Below are 4,898 nucleotides of genomic sequence, written 5' to 3' on the forward strand. Positions count from 1 at the left end.
CAGATACACGTACACACACAGACATACACACCAATAAAAATACACACAAATACATGTACAGACACATGTATGCATGTGGACACAAAGGTCCACACACATGCACACACATACATATACAAATATGCACACACACAGACACAGACACACATCAGATGAGGAACAAGAGGAAGGAAATCCAAAGAAATCACAGCTGAGTGGGTGAGCAGAAACTGAACTATTAGACAAACAATTGGATACTGAGAAAAAAAGAAAAGTTGGAATACTAAGCCAGAAATACCAAAGTTATTACAGTAATGTAATGTTAACAGATATCCAAGAGAGCGGTGACTCTTTGCAAACAGCACACAAAACAACACGTTTCACTGTATTTCAGTACACGTGACAATAATAAATCTCATCTAATACAGGTGTTGGTGCTGGGTATGTATGTTGAGATATATCTCTAGAGGTTTATCAGAGATGAGTGTATGTTTTTGTAGCTGTGTACATTAGCTGTAATATCTGAGAGTTATTTAATGAGCTGGAATCGCAATGTACTCTGAGCAACTGCTGAGGGTTGCTCGGAATATGCAGCATTTAACCCTTCGAACGGAAGAGAGTTGTGTATCTGAGAGACGCTTAGTGTGAGCGAACAGCATACATGTTCATCTAACACGAATCACATCGGCAACTTTTTCATTTAGATCTTTCTCTGCTTTTGGTGAAGGGGGAGGTGGGATGTGGGAACAGGGATGGTCTTAGTAAAACCAAGGAGAAAATGGTACTTTCTCTACAAACACACACCTGAGTGAAGATTTGCACACGAGAGGAGAGAGTTTCCTACTTATTCATTTACACTGCAGACAGCAATCATTCAGCTCGACATGTCTACGTCAATGTTTATCCCTGTGCACCATCCCACTTTGTCTTGTTCATTATTACAACGTGGGCATCGTTGGCTGGGCCGTTGCCCTGGAGAGGGTAATGGGGAGCTGCCTTCTGTAACCACTGCAGTTTGCTTGGGCTCCTGGACTGAGGGTGGGAGCTCCAGAATTTTCACCCGAACAACAGTGAAGGGTCAGCTGTATCCCTCCAACTTGGGATGGTGTGTGACTGGAGGGGAACTCGCCAATGCTGGTGCTCCCATGTACCTGCTGCCTTTGTCTGTCCAGGCGGTAGAGATTGTGATTATGGAAGGTGCTGTCGGAATAGCCTTAGTCAGATGTCATAATGCCACTTGCACATGGTAGAAACTGCTGCCACTGGACGCCAACGGTGAAGGGAGTGTAAGTGGAAGGTGGTGCCAATCTAGCAGACTGCTTTGTTCTGGATGGTGTCAGGCTTTTTGAGTGTTGTTGGAGCTGCACCCATCCTGGCAAGTGGGGAGTATTCCATCACGTTCCTGACTTGGGCCTTGTAGACGATGGAATTTGGGGAGTCGGGAGGTGAGCCGACTCCTATCCTTACATCATCTGACTGTAGGCATATGGGTGTTGTTGAAGGAGCCAACACTTGTTGCCCAGCCCCAGTTGCCCCGGAGGATCACAGAGCAGTGCAAAGGGAGGCCTTTCAGCCCATTCTGCCTGTGCTAGCTCTTCAAACAAGCATCATTATCTAGTGCCGAGCTCCTGCCTTTTCTCCACATCCCCAGCACACTCTATCCATCCAAAAGATCATCCAATGCCCCTCTCGAATGCTTCAGTTGAACCTGCTTCCAGCACAATTCCAGGCAATGTATTCTGTCCCCTAACTGCTCACTGTGTAAAAGAAAAGCTCACAACACCCTTGCCTCACTTTAAATCTATACCTTCTCATTCTTTAACAAGGTGGTGGTGAGCTGCCTTCTAGCTCTGCTGCAGTCCACATGCTATGGGTACACCCAATATGTACGTTACTGTATGTATTTCTGCGTGTGATGGTGCGTGTGTAAGACTTTGCACATGTCTGCATGAGTGTGAAAGAGAGAGAGGAAGATGGTATACATGTGTGTGTGTGTGTTTGTCTGCATGATGGTGTGTGCGTGTGTGTGTGTCCGAAATAGTGTATTTTTGTGTGTGTGTGTCTGTCTGCATGATTGTGTAAGTGTGTGTGTGTGTGTGTATGTGGATTAGAGTGGTGCTGGAAAAGCACAGCAGGTCAGGCAGTATCTGAGGAGCAGGAAAATTGATGTTTCGGGCAAAAGCCCATCAGGAATAGAGGTCTGCAGGCTTCCTGCCTCTATTCCTGCTCCTCGGATGCTGCCTGACCTGCTGTACTTTTCCAGCACCACTCTAATCTAGACTCTGGTTTCCAGCATCTGCAGTCTTTGTTTTTACCCCGTGTGTGTGTATGCATGTCTATGATTGTCTGTCTGTGTATAATGGTGTGTGCCTGTCTGTATTTCATAGAATCCCTACAGTGTGGAAGCAGGCCATTCGGCCCATTGAGTCCACACCCTTCCTCTGAAGAACATCCCACCCAGACACATCCCCTCCCCTATCCCTATAAACCTGCATTTCCCACAGCTCAACCACTTAAACTGCACATCTTTGAACTGCGGGAGGAACCCGGAGCACCTGGAGGAAACCCACACAGACATGGGGAGAATGTACAAGCAGATGGAATGGAACCCGGCTCCCTGGCACTGTGAGGCAGCAGTGCTAACCACTGAGGCACTGTGCCATCCCGTGTGTGTATAAAATGATGTGTGCCTGTGTTCGTGTCGGTGGAGGTTCTGAGTTTGGCAGGTGCCTTATGAGCTGCCTGCTAAGGAGCCAAGACACTCACTCTCACTGGGAGCTCAGCACCACAGGCACTTAAGTGGACACCAGTGGGCCTTCCACCCAACTGAGGACCCCCAGATCCAATGTCCCTCATGCTTGGAGCTGCTGGCCAACCAGAGGCTGGCAGTGGTTGAATGTGGTAACACCACAAGAGGAGCTCCTGGTTCTTGCAGGTACAGCAGCCTCTGGACCTCCAAGATGGAGGACAAAGCTAAAATACCATAAGACCATCAGAAGTGGAACAGGAGTAGGTTGTTTGGCCCCTCTAGCCCACTCTGCCATTCAATTGGATCATGGCTGTTACAACATTCCTCATGTCCATTTTCCTGCCCATTCCCTGTAAGCCTTAATTCCCCGACTGATCAAGAACCTATCTATCACAGCCTATCCTAAGTATACACAAGGACTCTGCCCCTCCAGCTCTCTGTGGCAAGGAGTTCCAAAGACTCACAACCCTCTGAGAGAAGACATTCCTCCCCATCTCAGTCTTAAATCGGTGCCCTTTATTCTGAGACTGTACCCTCTGGTCCTGGACTCTCCCATGAGGGGTATCTTCCTCTCAGCATTGAAGCTGTTACACCCCGTAGGAATCCTCTATGTTTCAATGAGATCGCTTCTCAGTCCTCAAAGCTCCAGTGAGTAAAGTCCCAACCTATTTAGGCTTTGCTCATAAGACAATCCCTCCACATCTGTGATCATCCTGATTTGGACTGCCTCCAGTGAAATAATATCTTTCCTTAAAGGGACCAAAACTGCTCGCAGTGCTCTGGATGTGGTCTCCCCAGCACCTTGTACGGCTGCAGTAAGAACCTCCCTAATTTTATACTTAAACCCCCTTGAAGTAAGGACCAACATTCCTTTAGCCTTCCTGATTACCTGCTGTTTAGATTAGAGTGGTGCTGGAAAAGCACAGCAGTTCAGGCAGCATCCGGGGAGCAGTAGATTACCTGCTGTGCCTGGGTGCTAGCTTTCTGTGTTTTCTTGCATAAGTTACCCCCAGCTCCCTTTGCGTAGCAGCTTTCTGCAGTTTGTCTCCTTTTAAATAATCTGTTATTTTGTTCTCCCGCACCAAATGGAACAACTTCTCATTTTCCCACATGACACTCCCCGACTACTTAACCTCGGTAAATTGCTTGAGTTCCTCTCACAACCTGCCTTTTCCCCTATTTTAGTACAGTCTGCAAATTTGGCTACAGTACCTTCACCTCCTTCCTCCAGTGGTCCCAGCACTGATCGCACTGGTCATGGGTTGCCAACCTGAGAAAGAACCTTTTGTCTCTACTCGCTGTTTCCTGCCCATGAGCCAGTTCTCTATCCAGGCTGAAACACCATCTCCAACACCATGTGCTGTTGGGAAGGGCTCTGGTGTAGAGATGTGCTGAGGGTAACGATGAGGAAGTCGATAGCAAGGACCACACTGTGGCTCTTAGCTTCCCCACTCCCTTTCCCTGTGCCAATCCCCTCAATCGTGTGGACAGACTGAAGAGCTTGGGACTGGTTTCCCTGGAAAGAAAAAGGCTGAGGGAAAAATCTAATCGAGGTTTTCAAAATCATGAGCGGGCTGAATGGAGTAGACAAGGAGAAGTTGCTCCCAGTGGTGAAAGGAGCAAGAATGAGAGGGCGTGGATTTAAACCGTGTGCAAACGGAACAAGGGTGATGTGTGAAAAAGTTTTTCCACCCAACGAGTAGTTAGGATGTGGAATGTACTGCCTGGAAATGTGATGGAGGCAGGTTCAACTGAAGCATTCAAGAGCGGTATTGGATAGCTATTTGGATGGAAATGATGCACAGGGATATGGGGCAGAGGGAGGATATCGGCTCCAGTAATAGACTGATGGGCTGACTGGCCTCCTTCAGCAAAGTAACCGTTCTGTGATATGGTGAAGGTGTTGCAGATTGAGGGCATGTGTATCTATGTGCGTATATCTTTGCCTTTGTGAATGTGTGTCCGTGTGTGTCTGTGTGTGTCTGTATCTATGTGTGCTTGTATGTCTGTGTGTCTCTCTGAATGTGTGCGTGTGTCTGTGTGAGTGTGCATGTGTGATTGTGTCTATGTGTATATCTGTGTGTGTGCATGTGTGTGTACGTATTGGTGTGTGCATGACTGTGTGTATGTGCATGGGTGTATATGTCTGTGTCTGTGTTTGCTTGTCTGT

This window comes from Chiloscyllium plagiosum, chromosome 5 (genome assembly GCF_004010195.1).
Source record: "Chiloscyllium plagiosum isolate BGI_BamShark_2017 chromosome 5, ASM401019v2, whole genome shotgun sequence".
Taxonomy (NCBI): domain Eukaryota; kingdom Metazoa; phylum Chordata; class Chondrichthyes; order Orectolobiformes; family Hemiscylliidae; genus Chiloscyllium; species Chiloscyllium plagiosum.